Below are 26,985 nucleotides of genomic sequence, written 5' to 3'. Positions count from 1 at the left end.
TATTTAAATCAATTTATAAACTATATTAAAGTTTCAACATGTAATAAACATAAATTATTAATGAGATATTTTGTATTCAGATGAACAACATTTCAATTTCTCAGTAACTAATGGCTACTGTTAATACTATGCAGTGTGGCTTTTCTCTCTTTCTTCCAGAAAGAGGGCAGATTCTCCAGCACAATCAGCCTGAATAGAATTTTCCTCACTTTGTTTGGGGTAATTGTAGTGTTGAATTTGATCCTTACCAAAGTAGAGTCTTTGTCCATGCACATACATACATAAACACTTAAACCATAGCTGTGCTATTCTCACAGCTGTGCTGTACCAAAATTGAACTGTTTGCACTGAATAAAGTTTACTTCTATATGGTGCCCCAAATTGGGGATTCCTGTTGGCATTGAATTGGTGCCAACATCCATCAGCTAACATACATTTATAGTCTTGGAGATGATATAGGACATCTGAGGCAAATACTAAACAAGAAGAGGCTGGAGAAGAATTCCTAATATCAGGGGAGCATGGGGTTGACCTTGTAGCATGAGCAGAGCTGAGCAAAGGCAGTGAAAATGACTGAGGCTGTTAGTTTAAAGGGGTTCAGGGCCCAGCTCTACTACATGCTGATCAAAATTGGGGTACAGATATTTACACAGCCTTCAGCAGCTGAAGAGTGGAAAGAACGGTTTTCATTGAGTTCCTAACATGCTTGCTGTTTATGGCTCTGTCCACAGAAGGAAGAGAAAGTGGCAGCTAGGTGCAGGGAGAACTTTGGCAGCATTCAGTAGGGAGGCAGCCCCTTCAGCAGGAAACCAAAGCTGCCCACTTTTGACTATACTACTGTGCAATGTTGTCTCAACCCCAGTGTAACCAAAGAGGGGAGAAGAGAATGGGTATTTATAATCTTGGGTGTCTAGGAAGAAATTTTTTAAATCTATTTTAATGTTTATATTTATGAGTTTCTTGTTGATTACTTCTTACATTTCCCTTTCAGAGCTCTTTTTTTTCAAAGATCTCAAAATAATTGGGTAGAGAGTCAGAATACATTTTTATCATTCTGACTTTTAATAAAGCTGGTGCCCTCTTGAGAGATAAAATGACCATCTTGGTGTCTCTCTTAAATTCATTGCTTCTCACTTCTTTTCTCTTTAATTCTAGAGCAGAATAAGAAAGATTTAGAGACATAACCCTGCTGCCTTTAACAATTAAAAACATCTTTTTCCTAAACCCTGAAAAACAGAAAGCAGGTATGATTTTCCTTGCTTGTGTAGGTTGCACATTTAATCTACCATGTTTTTGAAACATTGATGCTGTCTTTCTTTTTTTCTTAATTTTGTAACACTTCGTGTAAACTCACCTTCACTGTGGGCTTTCATACTGATTTCACATTTTATTTTAGCACATGAGAACCTTTACAGTTTGAAGTCCAAAGTTACATGTTATCAGTCTCCTTTGGAGATTTATTTATGGCAACCTTGATGAAAACGAAATTCACTCTGTGTTCCTGAATGTTTACTCCAAAGGATACAGCTGCACTATTTGTGTGAAGCATAAGCACACGACCATATATCAGTATCACAACCTGGTGTGCACATATGTTAAGGGAGAAATTTAGTAGAGGTTATATTTTACTTACTGGCTTTAGGAAGGTTATATGATAAAGATGGTAAAGGGATTAGTGAAAAGACTGTTTAGGAGACCTACACCACATTTATACTGCTCAGAAATGTACATCCTCTGTACTGTAAAATAAACTGTTTAAGATAATTGTGTGCAGGAGCACCTTGAGAGGTGGTACAGCTGAAAGAAATAACTGAACATTTGCATCTTTTCCAAAAGCTAGAGTGGGTGATGGGTAATGGGCTTGGGGAACTGGAAGTTTTCTCACTGCAGTAGACCACAGCAGGGGAAAGAAATCTTTTATTTTGTAAAGAGAATTAAAGTTTCTGAATTTGAGGTAGCAGTTCAACCTGACAGTTCCGAAAATAAACAGGCTGGTTATTATGATTTCCTACATTGAATTTGTAGATGCCAAGGAGCAGCCAACAGTTTTTCTTCTTTTGAACATCTACTCAAGGGGCCTCTATGTAATTCAGAAAATAATAAGAAGCACAAGTGTCTGTGATTGTACTTTAAGTGCAGTTGTGCTGCTGGAGAGTCTAATGCCAGAAAGTGAAGCCTGCGGAATCAGAGAGGCTTGTTTTTGTGGACAGCCTGCTGGGCATGCTCATGAATGAATTCAGCATAGTTAGAACTGACTAAACTGCCACAGTAATTTTCACCTTTCTGCCCCCTGAAGTGTCACCAACTTCAAGGCTCCAAGCAGGGAAGAAAATGTCTTTCTAATCATGGTTTGTTTTGCTCATAATAAGCACATGTGTTTGCACAGGTTTCAACTAGTAAAGAAGCACTGTGTTGTGAAGTCATTAGCATTTGTCGAGGTTCTTACAGAAGAGAGAGACATCATAGGCTAAGCACATGTGCCTCCATTTTGTTTTTTTATCCTCACCCAAAGATACATTTATTTATTTTGAGGGAGAAAGAGATAGAGATAGAGAGATAGATAGATAGAGAGAGAGAGAGAGAGAGCGAGAAGTGTGTGTGAGAGAGAAACATCCATCGGTTGGCTCCCTAGCACCAAGACCAGAGATCAAACCCGCAACCTTTTGGTGCATGAGATGATACTCCAACCAACCGAGCAACCTGCCCAGACATCCATTTCTTTTTATATGTTTTTTTAAATTGGAGAGAGAGAGAGAGAGAGAGAGAGAGAGAGAGAGAGAGAGAGAGAAAGAGAGAGAGAAACACAGATTCGCTGTTCCATCCATCCAAGCACTCATTGACTGCCTCTTGCACTTGCCCTCACAGAGATCAAACCACAACCTTGGCACATGGGGACCACACTGTAACCACTGCTGCTACAGGGCCAGGGCTACATGTGCCTCTATTCACCACCTTGTTCCTGGACCACTGTACAGTGCCAGGCCTAAAGTGGACACCAAATACATTATGCATTTGTTTAACACATAAGTTGAAGACACTTATAACTTCATGCTATGACTTGATTTAAATTAGAAACATCTCACATTAGTTCCCCTATGCACTATAACTATTTCCTCTGAGGGGTGTGGTTGATGGTGGTGGGGTGTCTCTGAACCCTTCACCATATAGCCAGTCTCTTACACTTTCCATATCTCCTATTTATTTATTTATTTATTTATTTATTTATTTATTTATAATATATTTTTATTGATATCAGAGAGGAAGGGAGAGGGAGAGAGAAGTAGAAACATCAATGATGAGAGAGTATCATTGATCGGCTGCTTCCTGCACACCCCCTACTGGGGATCGAGCCCACAACCCAGGCATGTGCCCTTGACCAAAATCGAACCCTGGACCCTTCAGTCCACAGGCTGATGCTCCATCCACTGAGCCAAACCAGTTAGGGCCATATCTCTTATTTTTAATCTTAAACTCATTATAGACCTTAACTATGCCTTCTGAATTTCCGAAAACTGGAAGTGAAACCAAAATGTGGGGAGTCCGAGTTCACTGTCTCACAAAACGACAAAGTTTAGTGAGAGAAACCAGTCCTGGAAAAGGTGCAGCTAGCATTCCAGGAGAGTAAAAAGCAAGCCAGTGCCCAGAGCTTCTGTTCCAGGATACAATTGGGTGTAGTACACCTGAGTGATTTAGTTTATGTGTAGTGTCCCACATGGCCATAAGCCACATTGGCACAGGGATGTACTCCCCCACCACAGGAACGTCAGAGATCCATAGCACCCCAGAAAAAAGAGAGAGAGAGGTAACAAGTTTTTTCTTTTCGGGTGGGGGGAGTGTGTGTGTGGGGGTGGGGGGAGGGTGTTGGGGGGTTAGAGACAGCCTTGCTAGCTCCTGATTGGTCCTTTCAAAGAATTCTGCCTTAGCAACATCCTTGGGATTGGTTTATAAGTCTCACTGACTTGTGATTGGTTATTTACAAGCTACCTGTTTTAGCAACATCCATACATTTTAAAGCTTGCTTCTCCCTCACATGTCCTTCTTTCCCCACCCAGTTGGGTTGCCTTAGTAACTTCAGCCTAGCTAAATTTTCAGGTTCTGCTTCTGCCCCCCCTCCATCCCCCACCCATTGTCTTCTCCCTGTCTACCTAGCTTCTTTCTGTCTCCTCATAAGGAAGTCAAAGTGCCTCTAATAGCTTTGTGTTTCACTCCTTCCAGTCCATCTCTCTTCACCACACCTCCTTCATTTGATGTGCATATATCAGCTTGTGTATAGATCCCTTTTCACCCTTTTCTGTCTCCATTTCTAACATTTTCCTTCCTCTTTTGAATGGTAAAACCCAAAACTTTATTTGGTTCTAGAATCTCCATCATTAGCTTTATGCTTCTGCATTTTAATCTTGTCCTGGCTGGGTAGCTCAATTGGTTAGAGTGTCCTCCTCATACACCAAGGTTTTGAGTTTGATCCAAGGTCAGGGGACATACTAGAAGAAACCAATGAATGTATAAATAAGTGAAATAACAATCTCTCCTCTCTCTCTCTCTCTCTCTCTCTCTCTCTCTCTCTCTCTCCCTCCCTCTCTCTCTCCTTTCTCTCCCTCTCTCTAAAAAAATAGAAAAATCATTTTGTTTTGTTAATCCTCACCCAAGGATATTTTTGGGGGGATATTTTTCCCATTGATTTTTAGAGAGGGTGAGAGGAGGTAAGGGGAGGGAGAGAGAGAGAGAGAGAGAGAGAGAGAGAGAGAGAGAGAGAGAGACATAAAATCTTATTGGTCTTAGAAAGATTGAACCTTGAGATGCCAGAACTGAAAGATGCTTTTGAGATACTCCTGTTAAATCTGTTCAGTATTCACTGGCTAAAGTCACTCAGTGGGGCAAAAAGCAGTGATGGAATAAAAGGAAGTTCTCCTGTCACTGGGCACTGCTCTTCTCTGCTCAACCATGCTGCCTTTGTGTGTGCTGTACTAGAACTGGTAGGGTAGGGTGGGTGCAGGGTTAGCAATGGGCCATCTCTTGACCCTGCAGCCTAAGCAGGACTTTAATCACCCTGTCTGGGATGGGTTCAGGGATTGATGAGAGAGAAAGGAAAAAAAAAAAAAAGAAAGAAGTGGAGGTGGGGTAAGGGGTGTGAAGGAAAAGAGATGGAAAGTTCCCAAATAAGAATAAGAGGAAGCAAATCTATGACTGGCTTATTTTTTTTAGGGGCAGAAATAGAACAGTGGGGAGTAGCTATAGTTATAAGAAATATTAGTCATGTTCTGTTTACTGTGACTGTTCTGTTCTGATTGGAGAAAGCACATTCTGACATGGCTGAGCGCTGTACGCCCGGACATGGGAGGAGTTAACATTCTCCTTTTTTGAGAATTGCCTATCATCATGGGAAGATGAACAACCTTGCTGCCAAAACAATCTGGTCTCTGAGGCACCTGCCCTTTGGACCCCCAGACTGCATTGCCTGTAACCTGTAATGATTATATCTTGTCTACTTCCCCATGCCTGGAATTCCTACTTCCCCATGTAATTTTTGTCCTTCTACCCAATATAAGCAGCTGACTTACGGAGGCATGTGTGTGTGTGTGTGGGGGGGGGGTGTGGGGGGGGGCTGGGGGCGGGCGGGGAGGCCGGGGATGTAGAGCAGACTTTTGTGGATGACATGCTGCTCTCCCATACTGCCAGCATTATTGGAATAAATACTCATACATGATTCAACCTTGTCTCTGCTTAATTGGCTCAAGTAGTGACTGGCACCCAGGACCCATCCATTGTTCAGTTTCAAGGGGGAAATGGGCAATTGTTAATCAATGTGTGTAAAATTTAGTTATGTAAGGTAAGTTCTAGAGATCTGATATAGAACATCACTGTGCCTATAGATAAGAACAATGTATAGTTATATTAGGTGCAGAAATAGAATGTTGGGGACTAGCTATAATTATAAGAAATATTAATCATGATTTCTGGGAGTTGTACACCCTGCTCCCCACTTCACCTGGGGAGTCAAACTTGGAATGCAGTCCATTATCATGAAAAGATTAATAATCTTGTTGCCCAAACAATGAAATCCCACTAGCATTGCCTGTAATCTGTAACTGTTATACCCATTCTTATTCCTCTTGCCTACTTTGCCCATGTAATCTTTATTCTACCCAATATAAGCAGCTGGATTATAAGGGAGTACAGAACAGATTTTGTAGATGACCTGCTGCTCTCACATACTTCTGGCATTATTGGAATAAATGCTCATACACAATTCAACCCTGTCTCCCTTAATTGGCTCAAGGAGTGACAGGCAGCGTGGACCCATTGGTTGTATGGTTTCACTTAAACATTTGTGAAGAATGTAGATTTCACATAAGGGCCTTACCATCAAAAAGTAAAATAAAATAAAGGAAAGATGTCTAACAGAATGGCACACATTCTCATTTTCAGACTGCTAGTACTTCCCAAATGTAAACAGTGTGAAGATGTGCTAATGGTGAAATAATACCGAGGATCTTATTATTGTTGCCATTGTTATTTCTATGAACTACAGGGAGAGTTTTGAGCACTATTCCATTTGACCTACCTCCTGAATCCATATTATCAATATTTTCTTTCCTCCTTTTTTTTTTAACTTCAAAAATATATTTAGCAGAGACATTATGACTTTTACTAAGCTGGGATTAATTATTTTGAAATGTTTGAACAACATTTTTGAAAATGGATAAGAAGATCTATGCTGTCTTTTCTTTACCTTTTGAGTCAATTATGTATTTGAGTTTCTATTGCACAGTTGTGTGTGTTCCTGAGTTTTTCCAGCCATCAAAAAATAAAAAGTATAACAAAAATTGAACCTTAGAAATAAGTATACCTTTGAAACCTTCGAACTACTGTGAAAGATTCTGCTGCTAATGGCACGTGCCTTAAGCTTCATATTATAAAGACTTTTAATCAAAAAAATAAATCAAATAATTTAACCCCAAAGCATTTTTTTTTCAGTTTTCCATATTTGGTTTTTGTAATCTAGGTATCAGGCATGTATTAATGTCTGACTTTTTCATTAAGATCTTTCTTAAGGTTTTAATAACATAAAATTTTTGAATAAATGTTGACACTATGCTAATACACTATGTTTTTATAATAATATCTGTTTACTTCATTTACAGGTTGTATGTACCAGTATACAAGAAATAATTTATCTCTTTCTGAAGAGTTGCCACTTAGGAGAAAAAATCTGTGCTGGTAATAAGTACACTCTGGAGAATTCAAAATAGTTTAATTGTATTTAAGAATCTGGTTCTCATACTTCAGTCCTTATATAAAATTAAAATCTATAAAATGTTGAAATTCTTGAATCCCAGCAACAACACAGCGCCGGTAACTAACTATTACGCAGCCAGCTCTGGGCAGTGAACTTCCACTGGACAGAGAGGCCCTATAGCCTCAGAGGCCAACCCCAGAACACTGCCACCCAGAGGCTGACCCACAAACTGACTCTTTGCTAAACACAAAATAAGGCAGTCTGGGAAACAAATGCGGCTTGCTTTAAAATAAGGACTGTGGTTTACAACACAGAGGAACAGTGTATCGCAGGGAAACCCAACTCTCTCCTGAATACCTGGCAGGTCTAAGGCGAGCCACACTGAAGAATAGAAGAACCGAAGGACCTTCACTACTGCAATTCTTTTTTTTTTTTTCTTTTTTTTTCTTTTTTCACCTTTTAACTAAGAAACCAATTTTTTTCTTCTTTTTTTTTTTCTTTTCTTTTTTTTTCTTCTTTTTCCATCACCTCATTTTACCCTTTTAACTACTACCTTCTTATTTTAACCAGTATTATTACTGCTACCATTTTACCATTTTTTAAAGTGCCATTTTATTTTCTCTTTATTTTATTTTGGGATTAGTGTTCTCATTCTATTTTCATCGTTATATTATTGGTTGTTTCTAGTTTGCATTCATCTCCGGGGAGCTGTTGCTGGAATCTGTTGGGATTAATGGCGGTTCTATAGGAGTATTCTCCTCATATTAAAAGTCTCTTCCCCTCTTCCACTTCATTCTCTCTTTTCACTCTTTTCTTTTTTTTTTTCTTGTCTTTTCTTTTCTCGCTTTTTTCCCCCCCTCCTTTTTCCCAATTTCATTTTTGCACTCCTTTTTTTGGTCCCTACTTTTCTTTTCTTTTTTCTCTTTTATCTTTTTCCCTTCCATCCTCCTTATCCCCTAATTCTCTTAATTCGGGTTGTCACCTTTATTTGGGACTATTAATATCGTGAATATATTTGTGTATACTGCCGGGTACGTGGTGCCTTGTTGTGTTGTATTTTGTGCCTTTAAATCAATGCAGCAGATCGAAGCTACAGCAACCTCCAGAGCACCACACCCTCTGCTGAGGAACAGCAGCTGTATGTGAAGCCTCGCCCCACCAGCCAGAAGAGCCACCTCAGCTGTGAACAGCACACACCAGAGGAGCTGCTGCCAACTGAAGAGCAGCTGCTACCGCAACCGCCCGAAGAGCAACCACAGACCAAGGAGTCACTGCCACCAAGGGAGCAACCACTGAACGACTCAACGTCTAGATATGTCAGTGAGATCAAACATGGGTAGACAAAGAAACCCCCAAAGGAAAGAGAAGGAGGACTCTCCAGAAAAGCAGCTAAGTAATACAGAGGCATGCAACATGACAGACAAAGAATTCAGAATAAGGGTCCTAGAGTGCATAAACCGGATGGAGGAAAAAATCGACATCCTCTGCAAGAAGCAAGAAGAAACAGATGAAAAAATCGATAACATATGGAAGAAGCTAGAAGAAACAGATGAAAAAATCAACAACTTAAGTAAGACCCAAGAAGAAATGAAGAGTGATATAGCTGCAATGAAAAACTCCATTGAAAGTATCAACAGTAGACTAGGAGAAGCGGAGGACCGAATTAGTGAATTAGAAGACAAGGAAGCAAAACACACCCAAAATGTACTGCAATTGGAGAAAAGAATTAAAAGACAGGAGGAGAGCCTAAGGGAGCTTTGGGACAACATGAAGCGAAACAACATACGAATAATAGGGGTACCAGAACAACAGAAGGATGAACAAGGATTAGAAATGCTATTAGAAGAAAGAATATCAGAAAACTTCCCTGAGGTGGGGAAGAAAAAAGTCACACAAGCCCAGAGAGTCCCAAACAAGGTGAACCCGAAAAGACCCACACCAAGACACATCATAATTACCATGGCAAATGTTCAGGACAAAGAGAGAATCTTACAGGCTGCAAGAGAGAGACGGAAAGTTACATACAAGGGAGCTCCCATTAGATTGTCAAATGATTTCTCAACAGAAACACATCAGGCCAGAAAAGAATGGACAGAAATTTACAAAGTGATGCAAAGCAAAGGACTGAATCCAAGGATACTCTATCCAGCAAGGCTATCATTCAAACTTGAAGGGGAAATAAGAAGCTTCACAGACAAAAAAAGGCTAAGGGAGTTTATCACCACCAAGCCAGCAATGCAAGGAATGCTAAAGGGACTGGTATAAAAATAATAAAAAGCTCAGAAAGAAAACAGCCACACACACAAAAAAAGAAATGGCTACAAATAAGTACCTTTCAATAATAACTTTAAACGTAAACGAACTAAATGCTCCAAACAAAAGACATCGAGTGGCTGAATGGATAAAAAAACATGACCCATACATCTGCTGTCTACAAGAAACACACATCATTAGAAGGGACTCACACAGACTGAAAGTGAAAGGATGGAAAAATATCTTTCAGGCAAATGGAAAGGAAAAGAAAGCTGGGGTAGCAATACTTATATCGGACAAAATAGACCTCAAAGTGAAGGCCATAACAAGAGATAAGGAAGGCCACTTCATAATACTAAAGGGATCAATTCAACAAGAAGATATAACCCTGGTAAACATATATGCACCCAATGCAGGAGCACCCAAATTCATAAAAAAACTCCTGGAAGATATCAAAGGAGAGATCAACAACAATACAATCATAGTGGGGGACTTTAATACACCACTGACAGCACTGGATAAGTCCTCTAGACAAACAATCAGCAAAGATACAGCAATCCTAAATGACTCACTAGATCAGATGGACTTAATAGACATCTTCAGAACACTTCACCCCAGTGCCACGGAATATACATTCTACTCAAGTGCTCATGACACATATTCAAAAATAGACCATATATTGGGTCACAAGCAAAGTATCCCCAAATTCAAGAAGATTGAAATCATAAAAAGCATCTTCTCAGACCACGATGGCATAATATTAGAAATAAACTACAATAAAAACAACCCAAAATACTCAAACACCTGGAAGCTGAATAGCATGCTATTAAATATTGATTGGATTATCAATGAAATCAAAGAAGAAATTCAAAACATCCTGGAAACTAATGACAATGAAAACACAACAATCCAAAACCTATGGGACACAATGAAAGCAGTCCTGAGAGGGAAGTTTATAGCTCTACAGGCCTATCTCAAAAAACAAGAAAAAATGGTAGTAAATCAGCTAACTCTACAACTCAAAGAATTAGAAAGAGAGCAACAAGAAAACCCCAGAGTGAGCAGAAGGAAGGAGATAATAAAGATTAGAGCAGAAATAAATGACATAGAGACCCAAAAAGCAATACAGAAAATCAATGAAACCAAGAGCTGGTTCTTTGAAAGGATAAACAAGATTGACAAACCTCTAGCCAGACTCACCAAGAAGCAAAGAGAGAGGACCCAAATAAACAAAATCAGAAACGATAGAGGCGAAATAACAACAGACCCCACAGAAATACAAATGATTGTTAAAAAATACTATGGTCAGCTCTACTCCAACAAACTAGACAACCTGGAGGAAATGGACAAATTCCTAGAAAAATACAACATTCCCAAACTCAATCAGGAAGAATCTAAAAATCTCAACAGGCCAATAACTATGGAAGAAATTGAAGCAGTCATCAAAAAGCTTCCATCAAACAAAAGCCCAGGACCAGACGGCTTCACAGGGGAGTTTTACCAAACATTCAAGGAAGAACTAAAACCTATCCTCCTCAGACTACTAAAAAAAATTCAAGAGGAAGGAGCACTTCCAAGCTCATTCTATGAAGCCAGCATCACCCTAATACCAAAACCAGGTAAAGACAACACAATGAAAGAGAATTACAGGCCAATATCCCTCATGAACATAGATGCCAAAATCCTCAACAAAATCTTAGCAAATCGGATTCAGCAGTACATCAGAAAGATCATACACCATGACCAAGTAGGATTTATCCCAGGGATGCAAGGATGGTACAATATCCGCAAATCAATAAATGTGATACATCACATAAACAAACTGAAAGAAAAAAAACACATGGTCATATCAATTGATGCAGAAAAAGCATTTGACAAAATTCAACACCCATTTTTGATAAAAACTCTCAGCAAGGTGGGAGTAGATGGATCATACCTCAACATAATAAAAGCCATATATGACAGGCCCACAGCCAACATCATACTCAATGGACAAAAACTAACACCATTTCCCCTAAGAACAGGAACAAGACAGGGATGCCCCCTCTCACCACTCCTGTTCAACATAGTACTGGAAGTGTTAGCCATTGCAATTCGGCAAGAAGAAGAAATAAAAGGCATCCAAATTGGAAAAGAGGAAGTAAAACTGTCCTTATTTGCAGACGACATGATATTATACATACAAAACCCTAGAGACTCCATCAAAAAGCTACTAGACTTAATACATGAATTTGGCAATGTAGCAGGATACAAAATTAACCCCAAGAAATCTGAGGCATTTCTATACACCAATAGTGAACTTTCAGAAAGAGAGATTATAAAAACAATCCCGTTTACCATCGCACCAAAAAAATTAAGCTACCTAGGAATAAACTTAACTAAAGAGGTAAAAGACCTCTACTCAGAAAACTACAGGACGTTGAAAAAAGATATAGAGGAAGACATAAACAGATGGAAGAACATACCGTGTTCATGGATTGGTAGAATCAACATCATTAAAATGTCCATACTACCCAAAGCAATCTATAAATTCAACGCACTTCCCATTAAAATACCAACGGCATACTTCAGAGATCTAGAACGAACTCTCCAAAAATTCATCTGGAATAAAAAAAGACCCCGAATAGCTGCAGCAATCCTGAAAAAGAACAAAGTAGGTGGGATCTCAATACCAGATATCAAGTTGTATTACAAAGCCACTGTTCTCAAAACAGCCTGGTACTGGCACAAGAATAGGCATATAGATCAATGGAATAGAATAGAGAGCCCAGAAATCGGCCCGAACCAATATGCTCAATTAATATTTGACAAAGGAGGCAAGAACATACAATGGAGCCAAGATAGTCTCTTCAATAAATGGTGTTGGGAAAATTGGACAGATATATGCAAGAAAATGAAACTAGAACACCAACTTACACCATACACAAAAATAAACTCAAAATGGATAAAGGACTTAAATGTACGATGGGAAACCATAAAAATTCTAGAAGAATCCAAAGGCAACAAAATCTCAGACATATGCCGAAGCAATTTCTTCACTGATACAGCTCCTAGGGCACTTGAAACTAAAGAGAAAATGAACAAATGGGACTACATCAAAATAAAAAGCTTCTGCACAGCAAAAGAAACCATCAACAAAACAACGAGAAAACCCACTGTGTGGGAAAACATATTTGCCAATGTCATATCTGATAAGGGCCTAATCTCCAAAATTTATAGGGATCTCATACAACTTAACAAAAGGAAGATAAACAATCCAATCAAAAAATGGGCAAAGGACCTAAATAGACACCTTTCAAAAGAGGACATTCAGAAAGCCAAGAGACATATGAAAACATGCTCAAAGTCACTAATCATCCGAGAGATGCAAATCAAAACAACAATGAGGTACCATCTCACACCTGTCAGACTGGCTATCATCAACAAATCAACAAACGACAAGTGCTGGAGAGGATGTGGAGAAAAAGGAACACTTGTGCACTGCTGGTGGGAATGCAGACTGGTGCAGCCACTATGGAAGACAGTATGGAGTTTCCTTAAAAAACTGAAAATGGAACTCCCATTTGACCCTGTGATCCCACTTCTAGGAATATATCCCAAGAAACCAGAAACACCAATCAGAAAGGATATATGCACCCCTATGTTCATAGCAGCACAATTCACCATAGCTAAGATCTGGAAACAGCCTAAGTGCCCATCAGTAGATGAATGGATTAGAAAACTGTGGTACATCTACACGATGGAATACTATGCTGCTCTAAAAAGGAAGGAACTCTTACCATTTGCAACGTCATGGATGGAACTGTAGAGCATTATGCTAAGTGAAATAAGCCAGTCAATGAAGGAAACATACCACATGATCTCACTCATTCATGGATAATAGAGACCATTATAAACTTTTGAACAATAATAGATACAGAGGCAGAGCTGCCTCAAACAGATTGTCAAACTGCAGCGGGAAGGCCGGGGAGGGTTGGGGGGCAGGAGGTAGGGGGGGAAGAGATCAACTAAAGGACTTGTATGCATGCATATAAGCATAACCAATGGACATAAGACACTGGGGGATAGGGGAGGCTGGGGGACTGTCTAGGGCGGTGGGATAAAATGGACACATATGTAATACCCTTTGTAATACTTTAAGCAATAAAAAAAAAGCAAAAAAAATGTTGAAATTCTTACTAAGAGCATTTTATTTATTTATTTATTTATTTATTTATTTATTTATTTATTTATTATTTCTTAAAGTATTACAAAGAGTATTACACATGTCTCCTTTTTTCTCCCCCTTAACATTCCCCTGGCTTCCCCCACCCCCCAGTATCTTGTGTCTATTAGTTACTTTCATATGCATGCATATAAGTCCTTCAGTTGATCTCCTACTCCCCACAACCCTTTCCAGGGTTCCCACTGTAGTTTGAAATTCTGCTCAATTCTGCTCTTCCTCTGTATCCATTTTTGTTCATCAGTCTATAATGTTTCTTATTATCCATAAATGAGTGAGTTCACATGGTATTTTTTGCAGCTTCCCAGCGGCTGTCTCAGTCTCAAAGGGGCCATCTCAGCCTCACAGGGGCCGTTTCAGCCTCACCGGGGCCGTTTCAACCCCACCAGGGCCGTTGCAAGCTCACCAGGGCCGACTCAACCTCATGGGGCCCATCTCAAACTCACTGGGGCTGATTCAGCCTCATCGGGGCTGATTCAGCCTCACCAGGGCCGTTTTAGCCTCACCAGGGCTGTTTCAGCCTCACCGGGTCCGATTAGAGCAGTTTAGAAATCCAAGTGTATGGGTCTGAGTAATATCAGGATTCCTGATGTCTGATGCTGTATTTTTGGGTACGTTCAATGTTTTTCCTCAAATAAGGCCAATAAACCTTTTTTGAGGCTTTACATTTTTTTCTGGTTTATTGAGATATAATGGACATGTAACATTGTATAAGTTTAAGTTTATTATTACCACAATAAGGTTAGTTATCACATCTATCATGTGTGTGTCTGTGTGTGTGTGTGGTGAGAACTATTAAGATCTACACACTTAGCAACTTTCAAGTATATAATGCAATATTGTTCACTATAGTCACCAAGCTATACATTAATTCTGGAACTTATTCATCCCTTTGTATATATATGTTACTTAATAATAGACAAACATGTAAATTGACTGTCCCTCTGATATGCTAATCAGCCAATCAGGAGAGTATGCAAATTAACCCAATACAGATGGCGGTTAATTTGCATACATAGGCATGAAGCTGTGGAGCGAAGACTGAAGGCTCCGGCTGGAGCAGCGAAGGCCTGGGTCCCAGGTGCCAGAGGAAAACTGGCACTGGCAGCCAGGAGAAGGGAAGGCCTAGTGCACGAATCTCTTTGTGCAATGGGCCTCTAGTATATATATATCATCCATTCATTTGTTGATGAAACTAAGATTGTTTTTATAACTTAGATGTTGTGAATAATACTGCCATGATCATGGGGATGCCAATATCTCTTCAAGAGAGTGATTTTACTTCTTTTGGGTATATACCTAATGTGGATTGCTGGATCATATGGTAGCTCTATTTTTAATTTCTTGAGGAAACTTTATACTGTTTTCCACTGTAGCTGTATGCATTTACATTCCCAACAAAAAACATACAAAGATTTCCATTTTGCAAAATCCTCACCAGTACTTATCTTTTGTCTTTTTGATAATAGCCATTCTACCAGGTATGAGGTGATATCTAAATGTAGTTTTGATTTGCATTTCCCTTATGATTAGTGATGTTGAGCACCTTCGTGTACCTATTGGTCATTTGTGTGTGTGTGTGTGTGTGTGTGTATTTTTTTTTGGAAAAAATATCTAGTCAGGTCCATTGCCAACTTCAGAATTGGATTATTATTATTAATTATTATTATTATTATTGCTATTGAGTTGTATGGGATCCTTGTATATTTGTGTTATTAACCTCTTATTAGATAGATGGCTTGCAAAATTTTTTTCCATCTGTAGGTTGCTTTTTCCTTTTGTTGATTGTCATTTTTGCTGGGCAGAAGTTTTTAAGTTTGATGTAGTCCCAATTGTTGGTTATTGCTTTTGTTGTTTGTGTTTTTGCTATTATATTCAAAACTCATTGCCAAGATCCATGTCAAGGAGCTTACTCCCTATGCTTTCTTCCAGGAGTTTTACAGTTTCAGGTATTACAGTTACATTTTTAAACCATTTTCAATTAAATTTTGTAAATGGTGTAAGGTAGGGGTCCAATTTCATTTTTTTATGTAAATAGATATTTTGCCCAACACCATTTATCAAAGAGAGTATTTCTTGCCATTGTGTGTCCTTAGTTCCTTTAGCAAATATTGGTTGACTATATAAGCATGGGCTTATCTATGGGCTCTTGATTCTGTTCCATTGTTTTATGTGTCTGCTTTTTTTTTAAATGCCAGTTTCATACTGTTTTGATTGTTATTGTTTTGTACTATATTTTGAAGTCAGGAAGTGTGAAGCCTTATGCTCTGTTCTTTCTCAAGATTGCTTGGGCTATTTGGAGGTTTTTGTGTGTGTTTTTTTGATTCCATAGAAATTTTAGAATTGTTTGTTATATTTCTGTAAAAATTGCCATTGAAATTTTGATTGGGTGATATGGATATTTTAACAATAATAACCTGGTATATCTTCCCATTTATTTGTGTCTTCAGATTTCTAAATCAATATAGTATATCTTTCAGTTGGAAATTTTTCACTTCCTTAGTTAAATTTATTCCTAAGTATTTTATTCTTTTTGATAATATCATAAATTGAATTTTTCTATTTATCACTTTTCAGATATATTTTTGTTACTACACAGAAATGCAACTAATTTTTGAGTTGATTTTGTACTTTGTACTTGCAATTTTACTAATTTTTTAATTAATTTTTATTTTATTAGAGGAGTTTTTAGGGTTTTCAAGTATAAGACCATGCCATCTATAAATAGGAACAATTTTACTTCTTCCTTACCTATTTGGATGCTTTAATTTCTTTTCCTTGCTTGATTGTTCTTGCCAATAATTCCAGCACTATGTTGAATAGGAGTAGTGGAAGTGGCCATCCTAATCTTAGGGAGAAATGTTTCAACCTTTCACTGTTGAGTATGTTGTTATCTGTGGGTTTGTCCCATAATAGGTTGAGGGATGTTCCCTCCATACCAAATTTCTTAGATCTTTTATCATAAAAAGATGTTGAGCTTTGTCAAATGCTATGTGTGATTATATTATTATCTTTCTATTAATGTAGTATATGAGATTGATGGATGTGCATATTTGAATAATGCTTTTCATTTTTCATTTCAGGGAAAAATCCCACTTGATCCTGTGTATGAACTGCTATTGTGCTCTTAAATTAGGTTTATTAATATTCTGTTGAGAATTTTTGCATCTATATTCATCTGGGATATTGACTTGTATTTGTTTTGTTTTCTTGATGTGTTTTAATATGGCAGAAGTACCAGGATAATTCTGGCTTTGTAAAATAAATTTGGGAGTGTTTTCTCCTCCTCAAATTTTTTATAAAGGATTATGTTCATCCTTCTTTACATGTTTGGTAGACATAACCAGTGAAGCCATCTAATCTTGCTTTTCATTTTTAGGAGGGGGCTAATTACTGATTCAATCTTTTTAATAATTACCTGTCTGTTCATATTTTCTGTTTCTTCATGAATCAATCTTGGTAGATGGTATGTTTCCAAGAATTTATTCATTTCTTGCCCTAGCTGGTTTGGCTCAGTGGATAGAGTGTTGGCCTGCAGACTGAAGGGTGCTGGGATCGATTCTGGTCAAGGGCATGTGCCCAGGTTGTGGGCTAGGTCCTCAGTGGGGTGTGTGCAGGAGGCAGCCGATCAGTGATTCTCATCATTGATGTTTCTATATCTCGTTCTCTCCCTCTCCCTTCCTCTGAAATCAATAAAATATATATAAAATAATTTATTAATTTCTTATAGATTATACAATATGAGTATAATTTTTCATATTAGTCTCTTATGATCTTTTATATTTCTCTGGTATCAGTGATAATGTCTCTTCTTTCATTTATAACTTTATTTATTTGAGCTTCTTCTCTTTTGTTGTTTAGTCTAGCTAAAAAATTTTCAATTTCGTTTATCCTTTAAAGAACCAACTCTTAGATTTGATAATCTTTGCCATTGTTTTTCCATTTTCTTTTTACTTATTTTGCTGAAATTTTTATTTTATTCTTCCTTTTGCTAACTATGGGCTTAGTTTGTTTATCTTTTCCTAGTTACTTGAGCTGTAATGTTAGGTTATTTATTTGAGATCTTTCTTTTTTCCTAGTGATGCATTTATAAGTACAAATTTTCTCTAAGAATTGCTGCATCCCATATATTTTGGTATGTTGTGTTCCCATTTTAATTTGTCTCAAGATGTATTTTTTAAATATCCTATTTGATCAATTAATAGTTCAAGAATATGTTGTCTAATTCCATTATATTTGTGGGTTTTCCAGCTTTCCTCATATTCTTGATTTCTAGTTTCATACCACTCTGGTCAGAAAAGGTATTTGATATAATTTCTATCTTCTTGAATTTGTTGAGACATGTTTTGTGGTCTAGCATATGACTGATCTCAGTAAATAACCTGTGTACACTTGAAAAGAATGTATATTCTTCGGCTGTTAGATGGAATGTTCTGTATATGTTCAAATGCATTATTTCCTTATTGATTCTTTGAGTGATCTATCCATTTTTAAGAGTGGGAGTATTTAAGTTCTATTACTCTCCTATTAGTCTATTAGTATTTGCTTTATATATTTAGCTATTCCAATGTTGTATGCATAAATATTTAGAATTATCATATATTCTTGAGTAATCAATCCCTTTATTATTGTATAATGATCTTTTTCTCTTAGGATCACTTTTAGCTTAAAGTCTGTTTTGTTTGATATAAGTATAGCTATTCCTGCTTTCTTTTAATTTCCTTTGGTAGAGTCATGTTTGCCTGACTCATTGTGATTCTTATATTTTTGCATTGGTATTTGTGCATTTGAATAGATGCTCTATTCTTCCGGACTTTATAGATTTGCTTTGGCAGGGGAAGACGTTCACCATTCAGTTCAGTCTGGTTCCTGGACTGGTCCACTGGTAGTGTTCATGATGGGTATGGTGGGCTTGATATCCATGTCTCTAGTTGGGTAAGACCATTACCCATGCTCTGAGTTCAGAGCTGTTGCTACTGGGTGGGCTACACAGTTGGGTGGACCTGCTGGCTGGGCTCTGCTTATAAATCAGGCCATTAAGTGGGCTCCTTGGTTGGGTGGGGCTGCTACCTGTATTCTGTGGTAAGGTGGGACCACTAGCTATATTTTGCTATTACCTAACTCTGGTTGAGTAAGGTCACAGGCTGTGTTTCTTGGCAGGGCAGTGTAACTGGTTGGATTCTGCATTTGGGCAGGGATGTTGCCTGTACTCTATAATTGCTCCTGATTGGGTGAGGCCTCAAACTGTACTACCTGACCAGATGGTGCTTCTGGTATTCAGGTGAGTCTATAGGATGGACTTTGTGGTTGAACAGGGCTTCAGGCTGTGCTTGGCTTATCAGGCAGGGCTATAGGCTGTGCCTCAAAGTTTGGTGGGACTGCTGTTGGGCTTTGCAATCAAGCAGGCTATTTTGGCTGTGCTCTACTGTTAGATGAGGTTACTGGCCAGGTTTCCTGGTTGTGTGGGACCTCCAGATGTACTCTGTAGTTGGGTGGGGCTGGAGACTGAGATCACAGTTAGGTGTGGTCACTTTTCAGCTTTCATGGTTGGGTTAGGCCACAGGCTACACTTTGTGAGGGCTAGAGTCACTAGCTGGTCTTCCTCTCTGAACAAATTCACAAGCTGTGTTCAGCAGTTGGGTAGGACCATATGTTGGATTCCACTGCTAGGTGGAGTTTTAGGTTGGGCTTTGTAGCTGGGGGTACCATAGTTTGAGCTTTGAGTCTGCTCAGGGTCACTGTTCAGGCTCTCTGGTTATCTGGGGTCAGAATCATGCTTAACATTTAGGCAAGGCTACTGACTTGGCTTCCTGCCTGAGCATTCCTTACAGTGTGCTTTGTGGCTGCCAGGAAAGTATGGCTATACTTTCTGGAGGGGCAAGTTTGTAGTCAGTGGTCAGCATTTGGGCAGGACTGAGAATTTGCTCACCTTCTCAGGTAGGGCCATAGAAAGGTCTCCACAGTTAGTATGGCTCATTAGCTAGGAATCCAAATCAGGCAGAGCTGCCTAGCAAGACCCCTGTTCAGACATTGCTACTGGTTTTGCTTTGCACATGGGCTAAGTTGCTGGCTGCGATTCCTGTTCTCAGACCACTGCAAGCAAGAATGCAACCTGCCAAGATCTGGGCATTGGTTGCTGTAAGCCCTTCTCCCCTTCTGCGTCTCTATCTGATTCCCAGTGGTCAAGTTGTGTAGATTTCCTCAGTCATCCCTATAAGGTGAGACCTAGTGGGGTTCTCTCAATATGGCACTGTGCCAGTCTAGGGGAAGGCCTATTTTGTCAAAGTGTAGCCACTCCTCTTTACCTTTCTAACATGGTGCTTCTCTGTCTCTTGCCCAGAAGTTGCGTCAGCCTCATTTTGGGGCTGTGGGACTTTCAAAATGGTGTCTTGTCTATGAGCATTGTGCATTGGTCTTCTTGTGAGGGGGACTGGAGTAAAAAATGACCTATGTTACCATCTTGATGACATTACTCCTAGACACTATTTATTTAAAAATTAGGATTTGCAGGGATAAGCATTGGATAAAATAAAAACCTATTACAGAAGGTCATTCAAAAGCATGGCAGGAATGTTGTCCTATTTATTAAAATACTTTAAAGTGGTAAATGCAGATATTTTAAAAAAATATATTTTTATTGATTTCAGAGAGTAAGGGTGAGGGAGAGAGAGATAGAAACATCAATGAGCCAGAATCATTGATTGGCTGTCCCCTGCACGCCCCCTACTGGGGATCTAGCCCTAAACCCAGGCATGTGCTCTTGACTGGAGTCAAATCTGGGACCATTCAGTCTGCAGGCCGATGCTCTATCCATTGAGTCAAACCAGCTAGGGCTGTGAAGAGATATTTTAAAACCATGGAAATATCTTTTTCTTTATTAAAATTTACCCCAAACTTAGCATTCATTGATGATTCTTACCTGCTGTTTGCCAAGTTGTTGCAAAATGATAGTTTTTCAGATTCTGTACTATCTTCACACTTGCCAGGTGAGTTTTGTTATTCTATGTGTTATTATTCTCCCTCTTATCCATCTATCCACTCATTTATTATTGGTATAGAGTAACTCTTCCTATGTTTTTTTTCAAAGATAAGCAGATATATGTAAGTATGATTTATTTTTTTGCTATTTTGTTGGAAACTTTATTTTATTTTTTAATCATTTTTAATTTTTTTCAATTACAGTTGACATACAAAATTATATTAGTTTCAGGTATCTAATATTCCCATTAGTATGGTATCTTTATTCCCTTCTTTCTTACACAATTGTTAGCATCATATAAATGCACTTTTGCACTTCGCTTTTTTAACTTAATATTATTTTCTGAAAGTCACTCCATATCAATTCATAGAACTTCTTCTCATTTTTATGCACAGCTCTGTAGTACTCCATTGTGTGCAAATGCCAAAATTAACAAATTTCTTACGCTTGAAAATTTACAGTTTTCAAAGCTGACATGTACAAATAAGCTTCTGCATATGCATTTTTATACTTTTTGGAAGTGAGTTTTCTGGGTTAAGGGGTAAATAAACATATAGATATTTTCAAATACTCCTCTATAGGAGCTATCCCAAATTGTATTCCTACAATTAATATATGAGAACTGCTATTTCTCTTTTTTAAAAAATATGTATTTATCTATTTTTAGAGAGAGAGAGAAAGGGAGAGAAATAGAGAAATAGAAACATCAATAAGAGAAACATTGATTGGCTGCCTCCTGCATACCCCCTACTGGGTATCGATCCTGCAACTCAGGCATGACCAGGAATTGAACCAGTGACGTCTTGATTCATGGGTTGATACTCAACCGTTGTGCCACACCAGCTGGGCAGAACTCTTATTTCTTGCAGGCTTTGCCAACAGATTGTATTGTTAAGCTTTTGAATTTGTATCAAGCTGATGATGTAAATGATAGCTCAGTACAGAACTATCATTTGCGTTTCTCTCATGAAGAGAAGTTGTGCCATTTCTTATTTCTTAAAAGAATTTTTGGCATTTCCCACCTTCCCCAAATCTTAATAGGTTTATTGAAGTACAAATACCACATGAGAAAATGTACTTTTTAAAGCATATAATTTGGTAATTTTGGCATGTAAACTTATGCATATATACAACATCCCCCCAAATTATTTGTGCTATTTTATAATCCCACTATCTTGCTTCCAACACCCTCCCCCATTCATCAGCCAACCACTGATTGACCTTCTGTCATTATAGAGTAATTTGCATTTATTTCCTAGAGTTTTAGTCAATAAATTTGAAAGAAATTTACTTTGTTACACATTTCAGTTTTTCCCCCTGTATCATATTCTAGGGTATGGGTATACCACATTTGACCAACTCATGTGCTCATGGACATCTGAGTTGTTTCCAGATCTTGGCTATTAAAAATAAGACTCTGAACATATGTGTCAAAATTTTTTTAAAATATATTTTTATTGATTTTAGAGAGGAAGGGAGAGGGAGAGAGAGATAGAAACATCAATGATGAGAGAGTATCATTGATCGGCTGCCTCCTGCACCCCCTCTACTGGGAATTGAGCCTGCAACCCAGGCATGTGCCCTTGACCGGAATTGAACTGGACCCTTCAGTCCACAGGCTGATGCTCTATCCATTGAAACAAACCAGCTAGGGCAGTGTGTCAAATTTTTAACATGGACAAACTTTTCCTCTGGGATAAATTCCTTGGGCAGAATCACTGGCTTGTATAGTAAATGTATGTTTAAGTTTTAAAGAAATGGCTGTTTTTCAAGGTGGTTGTAACATTTTATGTTTCCAGCAGAAACATGAAAATTCCAGTTCTTTCACATCTTTCTTTTTTTTAATCCTCCCCTGAGGATATGTCTATATTGATTTTGAAGAGAGAAGAAGGAAGAGGGGGAGAGAGAGAAACATCTCTGTAAGAGAGAAACATCAATTGGTTGCCTCCAGTAAGAATCCTGCTGGGGGAGTTGAACCAGCAACCTCTTTGGCATATGAGATTATGCTACAACCAACCTAGCCACTCTGCCAGGGCTCTTCCACATCCTTGAAAATACTTTGTATGGTCAGCCACTTAAATTTTTTTTTCTTTTTTCTTTTTCTTTTTTTTTATTGCTTAAAGTATTACAAAGGGTATTACATATGTGTCCGTTTTATCCCCCCGCCCTAGACAGTCCCCCAGCCTCCCCTATCCCCCAGTGTCTTATGTCCATTGGTTATGCTTATATGCATGCATACAAGTCCTTTGGTTGATCTCTTACCCCCCTACCTCCTGCCCCCCAACCCTCCCCGGCCTTCCAGCTGCAGTTTGACAATCTGTTTGAGGCAGCTCTGCCTCTGTATCTATTATTGTTCAAAAGTTTATAATGGTCTCTATTATCCATGAATGAGTGAGATCATGTGGTATGTTTCCTTCATTGACTGGCTTATTTCACTTAGCATAATGCTCTACAGTTCCATCCATGACGTTGCAAATGGTAAGAGTTCCTTCCTTTTTAGAGCAGCATAGTATTCCATCGTGTAGATGTACCACAGTTTTCTAATCCATTCATCTACTGATGGGCACTTAGGCTGTTTCCAGATCTTAGCTATGGTGAATTGTGCTGCTATGAACATAGGGGTGCATATATCTTTTCTGATTGGTGTTTCTGGTTTCTTGGGATATATTCCTAGAAGTGGGATCACAGGGTCAAATGGGAGTTCCATTTTCAGTTTTTTAAGGAAACTCCATACTGTCTTCCATAGTGGCTGCACCAGTCTGCATTCCCACCAGCAGTGCACAAGTGTTCCTTTTTCTCCACATCCTCTCCAGCACTTGTCGTTTGTTGATTTGTTGATGATAGCCAGTCTGACAGGTGTGAGATGGTACCTCATTGTTGTTTTGATTTGCATCTCTCGGATGATTAGTGACTTTGAGCATGTTTTCATATGTCTCTTGGCTTTCTGAATGTCCTCTTTTGAAAGGTGTCTATTTAGGTCCTTTGCCCATTTTTTGATTGGATTGTTTATCTTCCTTTTGTTAAGTTGTATGAGTTCCCTATAGATTTTGGAGATTAGGCCCTTATCAGATATGACATTGGCAAATATGTTTTCCCACACAGTGGGTTTTCTCGTTGTTTTGTTGATGGTTTCTTTTGCTGTGCAGAAGCTTTTTATTTTGATGTAGTCCCATTTGTTCATTTTCTCTTTAGTTTCAAGTGCCCTAGGAGCTGTATCAGTGAAGAAATTGCTTCGGCATATGTCTGAGATGTTGTTGCCTTTGGATTCTTCTAGAATTTTTATGGTTTCCTGTCATACATTTAAGTCCTTTATACATTTTGAGTTTATTTTTGTGTATGGTGTAAGTTGGTGTTCTAGTTTCATTTTCTTGCATATATCTGTCCAATTTTCCCAACACCATTTATTGAAGAGACTATCTTGGCTCCATTGTATGTTCTTGCCTCCTTTGTCAAATATTAATTGAGCATATTGGTTCGGGCCGATTTCTGGGCTCTCTATTCTATTCCATTGATCTATATGCCTGATCTTGTGCCAGTACCAGGCAGTTTTGAGAACAGTGGCTTTGTAATACAACTTGATATCTGGTATTGAGATCCCACCTACTTTGTTCTTTTTCAGGATTGCTGCAGCTATTCGGGGTCTTTTTTTATTCCAGATGAATTTTTGGAGAGTTCGTTCTAGATCTCTGAAGTATGCCGTTGGTATTTTAATGGGAAGTGCGTTGAATTTATAGATTGCTTTGGGTAGTATGGACATTTTAATGATGTTGATTCTACCAATCCATGAACACGGTATGTTCTTCCATCTGTTTATGTCTTCCTCTATATCTTTTTTCAACGTCCTGTAGTTTTCTGAGTAGAGGTCTTTTACCTCTTTAGTTAAGTTTATTCCTAGGTAGCTTAATTTTTTTGGTGCGATGGTAAACGGGATTGTTTTTATAATCTCTCTTTCTGAAAGTTCATTATTGGTGTATAGAAATGCCTCAGATTTCTTGGGGTTAATTTTGTATCCTGCTACATTGCCAAATTCATGTATTAAGTCTAGTAGCTTTTTGATGGAGTCTCTAGGGTTTTGTATGTATAATATCATGTCGTCTGCAAATAAGGACAGTTTTACTTCCTCTTTTCCAATTTGGATGCCTTTTATTTCTTCTTCTTGCCGAATTGCAATGGCTAACACTTCCAGTACTATGTTGAACAGGAGTGGTGAGAGGGGGCATCCCTGTCTTGTTCCTGTTCTTAGGGGAAATGGTGTAAGTTTTTGTCCATTGAGTATGATGTTGGCTGTGGGCCTGTCATATATGGCTTTTATTATGTTGTGGTATGATCCTTCTACTCCCGCCTTGCTGAGAGTTTTTATCAAAAATGGGTGTTGAATTTTGTCAAATGCTTTTTCTGCATCAATTGATATGACCATGTGTTTTTTTTCTTTCAATTTTTTTATGTGATGTATCACGTTTATTGATTTGCGGATATTGTACCATCCTTGCATCCCTGGGATAAATCCTACTTGGTCATGGTGTATGATCTTTCTGATGTACTGCTGAATCCGATTTGCTAAGATTTTGTTGAGGATTTTGGCATCTATGTTCATGAGGGATATTGGCCTGTAATTCTCTTTCATTGTGTTGTCTTTACCTGGTTTTGGTATTAGGGTGATGCTGGCTTCATAGAATGAGCTTGGAAGTGCTCCTTCCTCTTGAATTTTTTTTAGTAGTCTGAGGAGGATAGGTTTTAGTTCTTCCTTGAATGTTTGGTAAAACTCCCCTGTGAAGCCGTCTGGTCCTGGGCTTTTGTTGGATGGAAGCTTTTTGATGACTGCTTCAATTTCTTCCATAGTTATTGGCCTGTTGAGATTTTTAGATTCTTCCTGATTGAGTTTGGGAATGTTGTATTTTTCTAGGAATTTGTCCATTTCCTCCAGGTTGTCTAGTTTGCTGGAGTAGAGCTGTCCACAGTATTTTTTAACAATCATTTATATTTCTGTGGGGTCTGTTGTTATTTCGCCTCTATCGTTTCTGATTTTGTTTATTTGGGTCCTCTCTCTTTGCTTCTTGGTGAGTCTGGCTAGAGGTTTGTCAATCTTGTTTATCCTTTCAAAGAACCAGCTCTTGGTTTCATTGATTTTCTGTATTGCTTTTTGGGTCTCTATGTCATTTATTTCTGCTCTAATCTTTATTATCTCCTTCCTTCTGCTCACTCTGGGGTTTTCTTGTTGCTCTCTTTCTAATTCTTTGAGTTGTAGAGTTAGCTGATTTACTACCATTTTTTCTTGTTTTTTGAGATAGGCCTGTAGAGCTATAAACGTCCCTCTCAGGACTGCTTTCATTGTGTCCCATAGGTTTTGGATTGTTGTGTTTTCATTGTCATTAGTTTCCAGGATGTTTTGAATTTCTTCTTTGATTTCATTGGTAATCCAATCAATATGTAATAGCATGCTATTCAGCTTCCAGGTGTTTGAGTATTTTGGGTTGTTTTTATTGTAGTTTATTTCTAATATTATGCCATCGTGGTCTGCGAAGACCCTTTTTATGATTTCAATCTTCTTGAATTTGGGGATACTTTGCTTGTGACCCAATATATAGTCTATTTTTGAATATGTGTCATGAGCACTTGAGTAGAATGTCTATTCCGTGGCACTGGGGTGAAGTGTTCTGAAGATGTCTATTAAGTCCATCTGATCTAGTGAGTCATTTAGTATTGCTGTATCTTTGCTGATTGTTTGTCTAGAGGACTTATCCAGTGATGACAGTGGTGTATTAAAGTCCCCTACTATGATTATATTGTTGTCGATCTCTCCTTTGATATTTTCCAGAAGATTTTTTATGTATTTGGGTGCTCCTGCATTGGGTGCATATATGTTTATCAGGGTTATATCTTCTTGTTGTATTGATCCTTTTAGTATTATGAAGTGGCCTTCCGTATCTCTTGTTATGGCCTTCACTTTGAGGTCTATTTTGTCCGATATAAGTATTGCTACCCCAGCTTTCTTTTCTTTTCCATTTGCCTGAAAGATATTTTTCCATCCCTTCACTTTCAGTCTGTGTGAGTCCTTTCTAATGAGGTGGGTCTCTTGTAGACAGCAAATGTATGGGTCATGATTTTTTATCCACTCAGCCACTCGATATCTTTTGGTTGGAGCATTTAGCCCGTTTACATGTAAAGTTATTATTGAAAGGTACTTGTTTGTAGCCATTTGTTTTTTTGTGTGTGGCTGTTTTCTTTCTGGGATTTTTATTTCTTCTTTTTACACCAGTCCCTTTAGCATTTCTTGCATTGCTGGCTTGGTGGTGA

This window comes from Myotis nattereri, assembly GCF_964212035.1.
Source record: "Myotis nattereri genome assembly, chromosome: 3".
In the NCBI taxonomy this organism is placed as follows: Eukaryota; Metazoa; Chordata; class Mammalia; order Chiroptera; family Vespertilionidae; genus Myotis; species Myotis nattereri.
The sequence above is the reverse complement of the archived record's forward strand: the minus strand, read 5'-3'. Positions refer to the sequence as shown.